The sequence below is a fragment of the Eumetopias jubatus genome, unplaced genomic scaffold, assembly GCF_037043125.1.
Source record: "Eumetopias jubatus isolate StellerSeaLion01/CBP00866 unplaced genomic scaffold, mEumJub1_p1.0 scaffold_11, whole genome shotgun sequence".
Classification (NCBI taxonomy): Eukaryota; Metazoa; Chordata; class Mammalia; order Carnivora; family Otariidae; genus Eumetopias; species Eumetopias jubatus.
In genome coordinates, this window is record NW_028274817.1 from 4,849,777 (window position 1) to 4,866,313 (window position 16,537).

General features: G+C 41.0%; 2 pseudogenes; both read right to left on the reverse strand.

Annotated features, from left to right (window-relative positions):
• Positions 1 to 1,111: 1,111 nt before the first annotated feature.
• On the reverse strand, positions 1,112 to 1,670 carry LOC114199022 (NADH dehydrogenase [ubiquinone] iron-sulfur protein 4, mitochondrial pseudogene; annotated as a pseudogene).
• A 10,696-nt stretch (positions 1,671 to 12,366) lies between these two features.
• On the reverse strand, positions 12,367 to 12,879 carry LOC114199016 (proteolipid protein 2 pseudogene; annotated as a pseudogene).
• Between the last annotated feature and the right edge of the window lie 3,658 nt (positions 12,880 to 16,537).

Below are 16,537 nucleotides of genomic sequence, written 5' to 3' on the forward strand. Positions count from 1 at the left end.
ATGAAGTAGGGATGCTTTTTTTCTAGTTGTCCAAATACATTAAATCCATCCTTTCCTACTTATGATACCACCATCATATTCTAGGTCATTAAACAGTTATAAATCTGATTCTTGACTTTTCTACTCTGTTCCACAAATCTATGTGTTCATGCACCAATACCACCACTATCATAATTTATCTTACATTGTTATATGTTTTAATAACTGAGCTGGCAATCCTTTCATTAGTCTTCATTATAAAAATTTTATTCTTAACTCTGAAGAATTTTTTTAGATGAAGCTTAGAATCATTTTATCAAGTCAAAAAATCTAATAATATTTTTATTGTAATTATGTTCACTTATTTGACATTCGTTAAAAAACATTCATTGTGTGTCTCATGTGCTAGGCATGACTCCAGTTATATGTCAACTCATTTGGAGAGAAGTGATAACTGTACAAAATTTTCTCACCCAATAATAGGTTTGTTTTCTCCACTCATTCAACTCTCTTCTTCTTTCCCTGAGTAAGGTTTATAGTTTTAGTCATACAGGTCCCATACCTTTCTTACTACGGTTACTCCCTTATATCATATATATTTTGCTATGCAGATGTAATCTATTTCATCACATTTTCTAGCTGATTTACTGTTGGTATGTAAGAGAGCTACTGATTTTGGTTCATGTATATTCAGATTTACTACCTTATTTGACTCTCATTAGCTCTCCACTGTTCTTCAGTTTTCATTCCAGATCTATACAATCATATTATCACTAAATATAGGTGGTTTTGCCTCCTTTCTTTCTCATACTAAGAGCTCATTTCTTTTTCTTCTCTCACTGCATTGCTAGAACTTCTGAAGCTATGGTGAAAAACAGCTATGATAATGGGCATACTACAGTCGATCCTGACTTTAATGGGAATGCACTAGTGTTCCATCATTAAGTATAACTTTGGCTGCTAGCTTAGGATAGATACTTTTTATTTTAAATTAAGGATGCATTCCTCTAGTCCTGGTTTACTACAAATTTTCTGTTATTATTTTGTTTCATTTTTTTTTTGTGGTTAAAGGTCAAATTTATTAGATTAAGAGATGTATTATACATGGATTATAAATGCTGCACAGCTGACTTTATTCACCATCAAGCACAGAGATATATTTAGTGCCAAGGTATTTTGTGGATACTCCTGCTCTTTTGTTCCAAGAGAAATTTGCACCATAAGACTTGGACTTGGGTTTTGGAACCTTCCTCTCTTCAATGTCATAGCTCCACCCATTTTTTTTCTGCAAAGGCAGCTGCATCTTCTTTAGTACTGAAGGTTAGAACCATGTTGGACAAGGGATCAGCCGTTGATGCCCAACCCATCAAAGGATTTTCCCATCGCTCCCTGGTATCAAACTTCATCTTCCATTTCCTTGTGTTATTTACTCCAGACTGCACGTTATTGCGAGCAGGAACAAAGATCCTGACTTTTCTAGTTTTGATATGCTCTTCTGGAACACCAGTTAAAGTAGTGATATCCAATTTTTCATCAACTGTTATGAGTTGCGTGTCCCGAGCTTGGTCCTGTGCCAGCCTCCATGTGGAAGTGCTTAACGACCTGATAGGAACCCTGGAAACGGAAATGGCAGCTACAGCCACTGCTCTTTTCCCCCACAACATTTGCCTCAGCACCCTATTTTGTTTCATTTTTAGTCAAGAATGGAAGCGGGATTTTATCAAGTGCTTTTAATATTTACTGACACAAGCATACTTCCCTCTGCCTATTAACTGTTGAATATTAATATATTTTCTAATATTAAAATATTCCTGCAGTCCTGAAGCCCACAAGGGCTAACACTTTATGTAGGATTTGTGGATCAACATTCCTAAGTAAAGTGTGCCTGCATTTCCTTTTCTGCCATCTCTGTAGGGTTTGGTGTGGGGTTTATATTTGCTTCAAAAAATAATCTGGAAGCTTTCCATCTTTTTTTTTATACTGAAACAATTTAAACAGCATAGGAAATATTTGATCCATTAAAAGTTTGGGAAAATTCATAAATAGTCTGACTCTGTATTTTGTAGAGAGAATAATTCCTTAACAACATTTCACTTCTTCATGTTCATGAGCCAATTTTAATTTTAATTTTCCTAGAAAATCATCCACTTACAAAATAATTATTAGGATGGAGTCATAATAATATTCGCTTATAATTTTTAAATCTCCTTTATATCAATGAAAATATTGTTTCTTATTTTAATGAGACCAATTTCCATACACATACACTTGAATGTGTGTTGTCAGCCTGCAGGGTACTTTCTTATGATACGAAATTTATTATATGAATATTAACTTTATTATACATGTTAAATCAAGCTAAAGTATGTTATTCAAATGCTCAATATCTTTATATTATCTATCAAGGACTTAAAGATAGGTATTAGAGTCTTCCACAATGACTATGGTTTTGTCCATTTCTACTTGAATTTCTAAACCATCTGTTTTATGTATTTTAACACTATGCATGAACATTCATTCATTACAGTTTTCCCTTCACTGTATATTACATATCTTGACAATATTTAAAATAACCCATTTTGTTCTGTTTGTTTTTCCTAACTCCTATTCATTCAATAGATATGTATTTAATGCCTAGTATATTTTAGATTTGGGGGGATACATCACTGAACAAATCAGATAAGAACCCTGCCCTCATGGGGCTTAAAATATTGTGGATAAAACAGACAAAAATAAGTAAACTAACAAATTAAATAATTACAAATTGTAATGAGTGCTGTGAAGAAAGTGGATACCAATACAGTTTAAGGTTAGGGACCTACTTCAACTAGAAGATGGCCTATCTGAGATGATATTTAAGCCTAAAAAAAGGATTAGAAGAAGTTGGGCACACAAAGGGCTTGGAAGAGTGCTTCCAGGACAGGGTTCAAAAAATGAGATTATATTGCCAGGCACACTTCATTAGAGTAGAGGGCTCACTGCTCTACACCATACAGGAAAGGAACTACAATTAGAAGTGGCTTTGACAGCACCAGAAACTGCCATTTGTTCACTTGGTGCCCCCCTTCCCAATTGACTGTCCTTGTCAGTGCACCATATGATGGAAGTATTGGCTGGCAGTAGCATACTGTGGCCTAAGTCTCCACTCTAGGTTATCTTCTACGGTGGTGTGCTTCCTGGAGTCCCTCCAGGACAGAGATTGATCCCCAACTCAAAGTACCCTAGCCTCCAGCCCCTGCCAGATAGGCTTGGCCTAAGCCTGAGGTAAAACACATGTTGCTGTAACTTTTCTCAGTAGTGTCTGGCCTGGCCTCCTCTCTATCTTTCAGAAATCCCTCCAAATTTCTGGCATGTTGATGGCAGATGGAACTCTTCCTGGTTCTCTTGGTTTTCAACCATTATAGATCTTTTAGTCATTTCAATGGGCATTTGAAATAGAGGAGGCAATTAAACATTTTACTCAGATAGGCACCATGAGTGGCAGCCTCAATCAAAATTCTCCAGTATATTTAACCCGCACTCTACCACTGGTTTCTTCCCTACAATGAAAGACAATTCTTTACAAATTACCTTGAGCAGTATTTCCCAAAGTGTGATATGAGTACCAACAGCATTACATGAGTTGATTTTAGGAGGAACACAGTTGAATATTTATGGATTTATTTAGTTTTTGCTATTTATGTATTTACTTTAAAATTGTAGAAAGAAATATTTTTGATTGTTTATCTCTCTTTTCCTCTCTCTCTCCATATATATATATGTATATGTATATGTGTGTGTGTGTGTGTGTGTGTGTGTATATATATATATATATATATATATATATATATATATATATATGACTAGGTTATCAAAACTACCATGACACCAAACAAGGTTGACATAACTCACCATACGGCAAACCTTTATAAAATCCCCTTAACATCTCTGTTCTTTCATCACTGGGTGTAATTCAACTGTCCTTTCCTCTCTCCAAAATCTCCCATCAGCCCTCACCCAAGTCTTCTCAGTCTTCTTCACTCTATTAGGTTCCAGACTCTTTCCCCTCCCACATTGCCCTTTTCATAGGCAGAATAACTCCATTCTCTGCCTCTAATTTGCATCTGTACATTCATTAACATGCTCAGCAAACAAAAGATTAGGAGCCAGCTTCCTTAAAAGGCAGCAAGAAATGGTAAAGAACCAATTATGTTTCCCTGTCACAAAGAATTTTATTTTTTAATTTCCCTGTTACAAAAAAAGACTGAAAATCTAACTACATTTCAGGAAAAAAACAACAAGACTCAAAGCTACAGGCTCTATCGGTATGAGACCTGTGCAATCTACAGAGTCTGGCTCTTAGAAGGACCCTACTCTTGCTATCATCTTGAAATGTGTAATAAATTTTGAACAAGGGACCTTGCATTTTCATTATGTGAATTATGTTGCCAGCCCTGCTCTGCAGGGAGGTCTCTCAGATGAGGAACTGGATTAAAGGGTGAGGAGACAGAATGGGAGCAGTGGCTAATGGTAACATGTTGGAGAAGATTCTGCTGGGACTTTCATAGTTGAGGGTCAGTCCTTCTGGGCTTTGGCCTCAAATAGACCTGAATTTGCATTCTGGCTCTGCTACATAGTAGTTGGTGAACTTCAAGTCAGTAAACTTCTCTTTGCCTCAGTTTATTCAGCTGCAAAATGGGCATAATATTTATTTTGAAGGACTGTAAGGATTAAATGAAGCCATAAATTAAGTGCTTAGTACAATGTAAAATGAGTATTTTGTCATACGTCCTTCATTGTTTATTTTTATTGCTTATAACTTTAAATTTAATAACATTACTTTGTTTTCAGGATATTTATTTTTATAAATAATTCTCTTAATAGCAATTATGATGAGTTTTCAATTTATAATTGTGCTACAGTTCCCTTTTAAAATAAACACATTTATGTAAAAAAAGTGGGGCAGTTTAACAGAATATGAAGAACATTAAGATAATCAAGAACTGTGCAGGTGTTACAAATGACTGAGGCAGGCAAAACACTCATCTAGTGAAATCTCAATTTTTAGACAAGGTAACTGAAACCTAGAGGTAAAGTGACTTATCAGAGGTCACACAGCATGTCAGTGGCAGAATCAAGACAACTTGGGTCTCCTAACTCCTAATTCAGAGCTCTTCCAACCACCACATGCACAAATGGTTAAGGCAAGAGCAAGCCTGGTGCTTAATGAGGTACATGGCAGGTAGCCAGACCTTCTTTCAATACGCACTGCCTCATTCATTCCCCAAGGATAGCAGATAAGTGAAGTATTCTAATATAATAATACAGAAAATAGTCACATGGTTTTGTCCATGGAGCTAAAGTATTTTGAAAATATTACTGGTTAGTCAATCTTTATCTCTTGTTTTATTTTTTAAATCTCCCCTAAGAAAGATGTGCAATGAGGGCTGATTCAATAGGTTACAGAGAATTGGTGGAATAAGTGGGATCAAACTCCCAGTCCTCAATCTGCTAGCCTCCTCATCCTGTACACCGCTAGTCTTTATGTCTTCTACATAAATACAACCTGAAAAGTGGCTTGGGAGCCCAAATGAAAATACAAAACTAGAGATATCCCAGAGCTACCTCAAGTCCTTCTACTTCAAATGCCATGGGTGACATTAAGTCTAAGAGAACTCAGAAGGGTCTCTCTAGGAAGGAGAAGGGGAACTTTAGCTCTGGGACCATGTAACTTGCTTTCACCATAATACTTCAGGCCATGGCCACATTATTTTACTTTTCAGTGTGTATTAGTTTGCTAGGGTTGTTGAAACAAAGCACCATAAACTGGCTGACTTAAACAACAGAAACTTATTGTCTAACAGTTCTGGAGGCTAGAAGTCCAAAATCAGGATGTCAATAGGATTGGTTCCTTCTGAGGGCTGGGAGAAAAACTTCTCTCCTTGGCTTGTAGACAGCTGTCTTCTCGCTGTGTTTATTCATTTGGTCTTTCCTCTACGAATGTCTAACTCTGTAGACATTTTCCCCTTTTTATAAGGACACCAGTAATATGGGATTAGTGTTCACTTCATTTTAACTCGATTACCTCTATAAAGACCTTTCCTCCCAATAAGGTCACATTCTGAGGTACTTTGATTTAAAATTCCAATTTTTTTTTCTGGAAGGGACACAATTCAACCCATAACACACTGCATTTAGTTAAATTAATTAAGTTAAATCATTTAAAATGCAAAATGATACTTAATCCATCCAGTCACATATCCCTCCTGGGAATCTGGGAAATCTGACAATATAAAGAATGAATCATGGATTATTTTAGGAGAAAACATGTTAAACCTATATTGGAAAAAGTCCCCATGAAAATAAAGAAATCACACTGAATAACAGTATTCTTTTTTTGTGAGAGTTCTACTCAAAATAGAAATAGAAAATGAAGAAATCATGGACTAAGAAAAAATGATGTACAATTTATAGTTTTTTTTTAACTTACTTTTTCAGACAATGAAAAAGCTCTCAGTTTGTAAGGCTCTCAAATGTATTTGTAACTAACATTTACAAATACAGTAAAAGTAATTCAGAAATACTTTGGTATTTTAAATGAATAGAAGGAAAAATAAATATGAATAATGTGAAGTAATATGATTTGCAAGCAATCATTTAAAAAGTAAGATATTTGTGAAAGAGCAAAAATTGTATTTTCCCAACTTATGTAAAAGAGCTGATAAAAGAATGCATAAGCATATACTTTATTTAACTTTGAATTTCATCCCTCACCAAAAGTTACAAACCCACAAAGTTATGACATAGTGTATAGAGGTCTCTGCTCCATTTACTTACAATGCCTCTGACCAATTTTTGCCTCCTTCTTTGACTGTGGGAGGACCTTGGTTGGGGGGATGGAAGGCCCTGGAGCAGGCAGGGAAAGAGAAGTCACTGAGATTAGAGGTGGGGATGGTGGAAGGGCTTTGGGAGGCCCTGGAGCAGGCAAGAAAAGAGAAGTCATTGAGATCAGAGGTGGAGATGGTGGAAGGGCTTTGGGCTTGAGGCTGGAGCTTGAGGGAAGGAGAAAGACTGTGGGAAAGCCAAGGCCTTTGTGCAGATGAGGAGACAGAATACCACTGAGAGGGAGTTGGGAGGGAGGGCAGGCCAAGGGGGTAAGGTAGAGAAGGTGCTTTTGAGAAGGTCAAATTGAAGCTAAGGAGAGAAGGCTGTGGGAAAAGGAAAAGGATCTGAGTGAGGGACAGGAATTATTTGGAGAAGGAGGTGGGAAAGGCTTTGAGGGAGGAAAGTGAGGCAGCAAGACCATTGAGTAGGAGGAAAAGAAGACTCTAGGGCAGAAGGAGAGAGAATACCTTTGAGTGGTGAAGGAGGAGAAACCTGTGAATGGAGAGAAGGAGGGCCTTCGGAGGGCTGAAAGAGGCCTCTAAAAGGAGGGTGAGTGAAGAAGGCCTGGAGGAGGGTAAATAAGGGGGTAAGAGAAGGGTTTGGACCGAGGGAAGGAAGGGCTTTGTGAAAGTAAGTTAGAGAGAGGACAGTGTGAAGTTAGTGAATGAAGGCATTTTCAAAGGGAGGTGGAGGGAAGACCTCCAGTGAGGGGAATAAAGGGCTTTGTGAGATAAAGAAGAAAGGCTTTTGAGTGAGGGGAGAGGAGGCCTGTAAGGTGAGCAAAGGAAAGTCATTGTGGGGAGGTGAAGAATGAAAAGACCTTGACTGAAAGTTAAGAAGAACTTTTGAGTGGTGAGGGAGGGAATGCATCTGTGAAGTGAGGTGACAGAGAGAAGGCCTTTATGAGTACAAGTAAAGAAGAGCACATCTTTAAGAAAAGAGGTGAAAGTTTAGTATTATGTGAGGAGAGGGAAATTCCTACTTTGTGAGAGGGCTTGAGGGAAGGAGGCCTTTGAGGGAGGAGGTGAATGAGGGAAGTCAGTTGTGGGAGTAGAGGAGTCAGGGAAGGCAACCATAAAAGAAGGGAAGGCCTTGGTGTAGAGAAGTGAGCAAGGAAAGGTCTCTGTGAAGGGAGGTGATGGAGAAAGGGATTTGAGAGGTGAGGTAAAGGGGGATTAGTAAGATGAGGTTAGAGGTAGAAGAGCTTTAAGGGAGGGGGAGATGGAGACTAGTACTTTGATTTTTGCATGTTGATCTTGTACCCTGCAACTTTGCTGAATTTGCAATATTAACATGCAAAAATCAAATGTGCTTCTATACACCAGCAATGAAGAATCCAGAAAGGAAATTAAGAAAACATTTCCATTTACAATAGCATTCAAAAGAACAAAATGCCAGGAATAAAATTTAACCAAGGAGGTTAAAGGTTTGTATCCTGAAAACTACAACACATTGCTGAAATAAATTAAAGGAGACATAAATAAATGGAAAGACATCTCATATTCATGGATTGAAAGACTTAATATTGTTAAGATGGCAAGACGGCCCAAAGTGATCTACAGATTCATTGCAATCCCTATCAAAACTGCATTGGCTTTTTTGCATAAATGGAAAAGCTGATTCTCAAATTTATATGGAATTACAAGGGGGCCTTGAATGCTCAAAATGTTATGAATAAAGAACAGAACTGGAGAACTCAAACGTTCCAATTTCTCAACTTTCCACAAAACTACAGTAATCAAAAGAGAGATGGTAGTGGCATAGGGGCATAGATACACAGACCAGCAGAATAGAACTTAGGAGTCCAGAAATAAACCCATAAATCTATGGTCGACTACTTTTCAACAAGGGTGGCAAGACCATTCAATGGGGAATGAATAGTCTCTTCAACAAATGGTGCTGAGACAACTGGATATCCACATGTAGAAAGAATGAAGTTGGATCCCTAACACACACCATATACAAAAATTAATTCAAAATGCATCAACAACCTAAACAGAAGGGCTAAAACCATAAAATACTTTAGAGAAGTCATAGAAATAAATCTCTCTGACTTTAGATTTGGCAATGGATTCTTAGATATGACATCAAAAGCACAAGTGACAAAATAAAAAAATTAAAAAACCAGATAAATTGGACTTCCTCAAAATTAAAAACTTCTGTGCCTCAAAAAAAAAAAAAAACATTATCAAGAAAGTAAAAAGACAACCTACAGAATGGGAGAAAATATGTACAAATCACATATCCAGGATATATAAAGAACTCTTACAACTCAATAACAAAACCACAAACAATCCAGTTAAACATGGTCAAAGAACTTGAACAGACATTTCTCTAAAAATATACAAATGTCCAAAAGCACATGAAAAGATGCTCAATATCATTAGTCTTTACAGAAATACTAATGAAATCCACAATAAGATACCACTTATACCCACTAGGATGATGATAATCAAAAAGGGGGTGTAGGTAACAAATGTTGGTGAAATTGGGGGACCCTCGCACACTGTTAGTGGGAATGTAAAATGATTCGATCACTTTGTAAAATAGTTTGGGACTTCCTCAAAAAATTCAACATGGAATTCCCATATGACCCAGCAATTCTACTCTGAGGTATATGCCCAAGAGAACTGAAATCATGTGGACACAAAAACTTGTACATGAATATTCACAGCAATATTATTCATAGTAGCTAACAACTGGAAATAACCCAAATGCCCATCAAATGATAAATGGATTAAAAAAATGCAGCATATTCATGCAAGGGAATATTATTCAGCCCTTAAGATGAAATGAAGTACTGATGCGTGCAACAATAAGCATAAATCTCAAAAACGTCATGCTAAGTAAAATAAGCCGGCTACAAAAACACAGATACTCTATGTTGCCTCTATATGAAATGTCCACCAAAGGTAAATCCACAGGGACAAAAAGCAGGTTGGTGATTGTCGGGGGCTGGGAGATGAGGAGTAACTGTTTTACGAATGAGTGTGGGTTTTAACTTGGGCTGATGAAAACATTTTGGAACTAGGCAGAGGTGGTGGCTTTGCAACGTTGAAATATACTAAGTGCCACCGCCTTGCTCACTATAAAGCAGTCCATTTTGCATGAGGCGAAATTCACCTCCAGTTTTCGAAAAAAGGCAGGGCGGGTGAGGGGGGTTGGAATTTTGTGTGCGGGAAGTCGGGGAGGGCAGCTGGTGATGAAGGGGCCGGGGAGGCAGGGGCTCTCTGAGGGGCTCCGAGGGGCGCGTGAGGGGCCATGAGGCGGGCAGAAGTGAGACGCCAGGGGAAGCGCGCAGCGGCGGGCTGGCACGCGACCTCATGGCTCGGCAGAGGCCGGCCACGGCCACTCACCGGTGTTCAAGATCCAGATGGTGAGCAAGAGCAGCCTGAAGCGCCTGTGGACCCACATCTTCACCAGAGAATGGCGCGTTTCTGCCCTGAGGCCGTGCAGAGATGCCTGCCAGCCGGGCTGAGGCGTTGGCCTCCATGACAGCCCGGCGCCCAGGGAGGCTGCCCCCTGGGTGCGACCCGATCGCCGGGTTATCCGCACTGTACCCCTCCTCACAATCTAGGAGCCTGGAGCGGACCCCACGCAGGATCCTGGACTTCGACGGAGTCCTCCCCCGCATCAACCTCCTCTCAGAAGGTAGGGCTCTGGGTCGCCGCCTCGCTGTAGTGACGCCCCAGTGCCGCCGACCCGTGGCCCACAAGCCCCCGGGGCGGGGACGCTGACGTGGCCCCCCTCAGCCGCACGTGCCAGCCCTCATGCCCAGGCCCCGCCCCTTTCTAACGGCTGTCAGGGTGTCTCGTGCCCCCTGCCCCAGTCAAGGCCTGGCACTTCCACTGCTTGCGAAACGCCCTTGCATGAATGAGTGCGGCCTGAGGCCTGCACCTGTGGCGTGACTGCTTGTCACAGATCCACCAAATAGCTCGTGGGCATTCAGACTCCAGCCTCGGCTACTCATCCTTCCTCAGATTCAGCCCTGTGACGCGCACCGTACTCTACGGTCACTACCGTTAGTCCCTGCAGTAGCCACTAGCTAAATGTGGCTGTTTAAATGTAAATTCTAATTAATTACAATTAGGAATTAAGGAACCGGTTCCTCGGTCACTGTAGCCCTGTATCAAGTGCTCAGCAGGCAGACATCGCTCGTAGTGGCCGTATTGCACAGGGCCAGTACGGAGCGTTTCCATCAGGGCAGAAAGCTGGATTGAGCAGCACTGGATGTGCATAGCGACTAGTGAATACGGTAGATAATTCAGTAGGTTGTTACCCTGTAGTAGATTTTAAGTGGAATGAAATTATATTTGCCTTCAGAGATTTTAAGGTTTAGCTACAAATAAATGAAACAGGACCACGTGAAGACGAAGAATGTGTGAGGAACACTAAAGAGTGTCTCAGAGCACTCAGATTTTACTCCCATCATTTGCCACCAACGAATCGGGCAGCCCTAAGTGCCTTCCTACTGGGCCCCAGTGCTGCAATGTGTAAATAGAGAGTTAGCATCGTCTCTAAGCCCCCTTTTGACTCTAAAATCTGACCCTTGGGCAAAATCTCAGTAGCTTGCATGGTTTGGACACATCTGCAAAAGGACCATGTAGTTGATGCGGGCTTACCTGTAGCCTACCTCATTCCAGTTTTCAAAGGATGTGAAAACTGCCCCCTCAACTGCATTTCCATCCTTATTCTTACAATATTTTACTCTGGCTTTCCAAATGGTTTTCTCCTGATTTTATTCTATTGTTCTTATTGTTCTTTCCAATGTTAATAGGCATTCCATTGGGAGAAGGAGGGAGGAAGGTTTCTATGCAAATAATTCTTGACACTTAGCCCACAGGACCCTACCCCCACATGCAGGAGCAATTCACCTCACTCTTTTTTTTTTTTTAAGATTTTATTTATTTATTTGACAGAGAGAGAGAGAGAGAGACAGCAGAGCAGGAACACAAGCAGGGGAGAGGGTCAGAGGGAGAAGCAGGCTTCCCACCGAGCAGGGAGCCCGATGTGGGACTCGATCCCAGGACCCTGGGATCATGACCTGAGCCGAAGGCAGATGCTTAACGACTGAGCCACCCAGGCGCCCCAATGCAGGAGCAATTCATAATGCTCTTTAGTTTCTTGAAGGATCTGACAAGAAAAGAACCTGCTTTTCTTTCTTTGTATTTTTTTTTATGTTCTAACCATCTGTTTATTTATCTCCTCCCCCACACTGAGGAGTTTACTTGGTGTGGGTCACAACCTGGGGCCTAGAATCTGAAATCTGAGGTTCCCTCCTCCTCTCATTTTGTGGCTTAAATGAGATGTGGGTACATAGTCCAGGCACAACAGGTGTCTCCTTTTGGGTACTGCAGAAGGAAGGGAGACAGAGGCACACCCATAAAGATGGCCACACCCAGGAGGGACTGACAGGTGGGAAGACAGATCCTCCCAATCAAAAGGCACTTGTACTTCAATAAGAGGCTGGGAGTTGGCTGGGAGAGTTGTTAAGAGCAGGGAGGAGTTATTCCGAAGGAAGTGTTATTTGCAGGCTTCGGAGAGAAATGAAGGGAGTTCACCTACATCCGGGCGATCTGCAGGGTCAGTAGGGGTTGCTGTATGTCTTTGCTGCCTCGAGGGGAAGGTGATGTAGGCATCATAGCGCAAAGAGGCTTGTAGCAAGTAGGCCCAGTAACCCTGCGATGATTTTGGAGTGGTTTCCTCCCTCAACAAGGACAACAGTGGAGGTGATCAGGTAGAGGATGGCCACCATGAGGGTACGGAAGAAATCACTCCGAGGCCAGTTGATGATCTGTATGTTGGTGTGACAAAGAAGATAGCAGCAGGGATCATCTCGACCACCGACAGGGAGGCGTATCCTGGTGTGGAGGCACTGAAGCAGATCAGAATCACCAGGCACAATATAATCTCAGCAAACAGGAGAATTCCTTTTCGGGTGCGCGAAAAGTTGGTGCAGGCGGCCCAGCAGCCGAGGGCCAAGAGGCGCTCAGAATCCGCCATGGGGTGGGCCGGAGTCCCTAGGGGCGCGGAGTATCTACTCACTTGCTCGTGGATTCCGGGACGCTGCACACCCTGCCGTCTGCCTCGGCTTTTCCCAAACTAATTTAACCAGAGGACACTTGCCCCACAAAACACTATTAACAGCTTCTGAAACTACTGCTGGCAACTCTGAGAAACTCAAGTACCTGAGATTTTACCCTACTTGCAAGTAACAAGGTAGGCTGCTGCAGTTTCATAGATGCTGGCAGAAGATGCAAGACAACTGGGTCAGAGACAGAAGACGAAAGCTCCCCTGAGACATGCAGAAACTTGAGACACCCATGAACAATTGCCTCCCAACAGCACCTTTGTTCATGTCATAGCACATGTGGAAAATGATCATGTGACCAAGCACCGCGCAACCACCCTGAGGGCTCAGGGGATTAAGCTAGAGCATACGGGTCAGGCACTCAGCTCTTGATCACTTCACAGGTTATGCTCTCTGAGACTTAGTTTCCCCTTCTGCAAATTATGGGCTACGGGCAGCCTGATTATGAAGATTCCTTCCAGCTCTGGCTTGCTGTGACTTGTCCTGGACGGTAGCATTTGGGGTTGCTGTAAACAGGCAAGGCATGGCAGTTCTGAAACAATGTAGTACTCCTAAGCAAGCCACATTATGCCATTAGAAACCCAAATTACTAACTGGAACTCAGAGGGACAAAATCCCTAAGACTATGCCTGAGCAATCCTTGGATTACATAACAGTAATTCAAGATTGGGGACACAAAAAGCCATGTGAAGCGTCCATTTTGAAGATTATCAGATGGAGATTTAAAATTCTGCACTGGCTTTCCTCTTTCATTCTATATTCTCGAGGGAGCTAAATTTGATACTAGTCAACCCAGACCTAATTAGGGAGGAAAATCTGTTGTATGGGCATGAATACAAGAACTGCTTCATGAGGTGGTACATACCACTGCTCAGAATGTGACTACTGTTCTTGTGGAAAATTCAGAATTGACACTATTTTTTTTAAATATTGCTATAGACAGACACGAAAAGATGCTCAACATCAGGTAATCAGGGAATGCAAATTAATCAACAATGAGATATCATTTTATGCTCATCAGATTGGCAAAAATTAATAAATATTCATAAGAATATGCAGAAATAGAAATTCAGTCATTGCTGGTGGAGATGTAAGTGGGTACAACCACGTTGGAGTGCAATTTGACAACACTTTGTAAAGTTAAATATCCACATAGTCTGTGATGCAGAAATTCCACTTTTCGGGATCTATCCTCTCATCCATGTGTAAAAGGAGACATGTACAATGACGTTCATTGTTTTAGTGAAAACAATGTAAAGGATGTCTCAGTAGGGAAATGGAAACACAGTGTGGTTCAATCCTATAATGTAGTATACTATTAGTATATAGTACTTAATGGTGATCGGGATCAATCACCCTAGCCAACATAGTAATTCTCTTTTTTTTGCTAGTTTGCCTAGCGGCATGAAGTGGCAGTACCAGCTTCTAGTTCAGTGGAACCATTGTTGTGTTCTCTGAAAGAAATAGTCCTCTCTTAGACAATAAGCTTCCAAAATAGCAGAAACCAGAGTTGTGGGAATGAGAAGCAAAGTGCAAAATTTTTGCAAGTGGGTCATTAGGTATTTCTCACCACCACCCATTAGTTCTCAGCCTCGTGTGTCTGGTTATGGAAGAAACCACGCTGTATGTTGATTGGCCCTAGTTCAGAGTGCATGACACACCCTGCAAGACAGCACCTCAAACTCACGGGGTGCTTTCTCCTACATGGTGTCATACTAGGTTTTCAAGAGGTGATTTCATTGTTCTAGTAGGGCAACCTCTTTTTTTTTTTTCAACTTTATTAAGGTATAATTGCTAAAAAAAAAAGTAAGATATTTGCACTGTACACATAGTGATTTGATACATATATACACTGTGAAAGGGTTCCCTCTAGTTAATTAAGACATCCATTACCTCGCATATTTAGCTCTATCTTTTGTTCTCTTTTCTTTTTTTTTTTGATAAGATTTAAGTTCTTTTAAGTTTAAGTTTTTTTTAAGTTCTACTCTCTTAGCAAATTTCAATGATATATCATTGACTCGACCATATCAACTATGGTTGCCATGTGTCACATTAGATCCTCAGACTTATAGCTGAAAGTTTATACCCTTTTTACTAAACTCTCCCTATTTCCCCCACCTCCCAGCTCCTGGCAATCCCTTTTCTAATCTCTGTTTCTATTTCTATTAGTTTGACTTCTTTAAAAAGTTAAGATTCCACATATAAGTGATACCACAAAGTATTTGCGTTCTCCGCCTCGCTTATTTTCTGGAGAAAAAAATCATTTATTGGACTATGTTCTAAACAAATTGCTGTGACTACTGTTGACTTGTAATAATAGATGTGTAAGCTTCAATTCAGCACATTTGAATTACATATCCTTTAATCAACACTGTATTTAGGGACGCCTGGGTGGCTCAGTTGTTAGGCGTCTGCCTTCAGCTCAGGTCAAGATCCCAGGGTCCTGGGATCCAGCCCCTCATCGGGCTCCCTGCTCAGTGGGGAGCCTGCTTCACCCTCTGCCTGCCACTCCCCCTGCTCGTGATCTCTCTCTCTCTCTCTGTCAAATAAATAAAATCTTTATGAAAAGCATTGTATTTACATAGAAGTTAAGTTGGAGAACTTCCAGTTTTAGAGATATCTGTTCATTTTTGAGAATAAACAAAAACAAGAGGAGCGCCTGGGTGACTCAGTCAGTTAAGCAACTGCCTTCGGCTCAGGTCATGATCCTGGGGTCCTGGGATCGAGTCTCGCTTCTCCCTCTGCCTCTCTCTCTTTCTCTCTCTCTGTCTCTCATGAATAAATAAATAAAATCTTAAAAAAAAATCCACTCCAGTGTATCTGGTGTGAGATATGCTTGCCATCCAGTGAAAGGAACTGCTGCTACCTTTGCTCTAGTTGAGAGACTGGGGCTCAGGAAGTCTTTTCTAGAACTGGTGGTTCTAGGAAAAGGCAACTTTAGCAGGGATCAGGGGATTGGGAACTTGCTGCCAGAACTCTTGACTCCAGACCCTCGCCAGCAAAATGAGTGCCCTGCACGTGACACTTCGCTCCCCATTTGGCTCAGTTTGGAATTCAAGCAAAGTATAATTTTGTCTAATTGGTCATACCGAAATTACATCCCAAACACTGTCTGCAAGGTAATCTGGGAAACGTAGTTTTTTTTAGCTTTCTAGTTTCTGTAGTATAGAAGGCAAACCCCCAAAGGTTGGATGTTGAGCAAGCCACTATCACGTTCAATAGCCTCACACCCAAGATCAGGGCTACTACCACCCAGGCACATTCTACTTCTGACTCACTCTACCAGCTCCTTCCCCTATGCCTCCTGTCATAGAGAATCCTACATATCCACCCTTTTTAAAAAAATATTTTATTTATTTATTATTTATTTATTTATTTGTCAGAGAGAGAGAGACAGAGAGAGAGCACAAGCAGGGGGAGTGGGAGAGGGAGAAGCAGGCTCCCCACTGAGCAGGGACCCCGACGTGGGGCTCCATCCCAGGACCCTGGGATCATGAACTGAGCTGAAGGCAGACGCTTAACCGACTGAGCCACCCAGGCGTCCCTACATCTCCATTCTAAAGTAGAGAAACTATTCTAAATCCTTACACTTTTCCTTTTCCC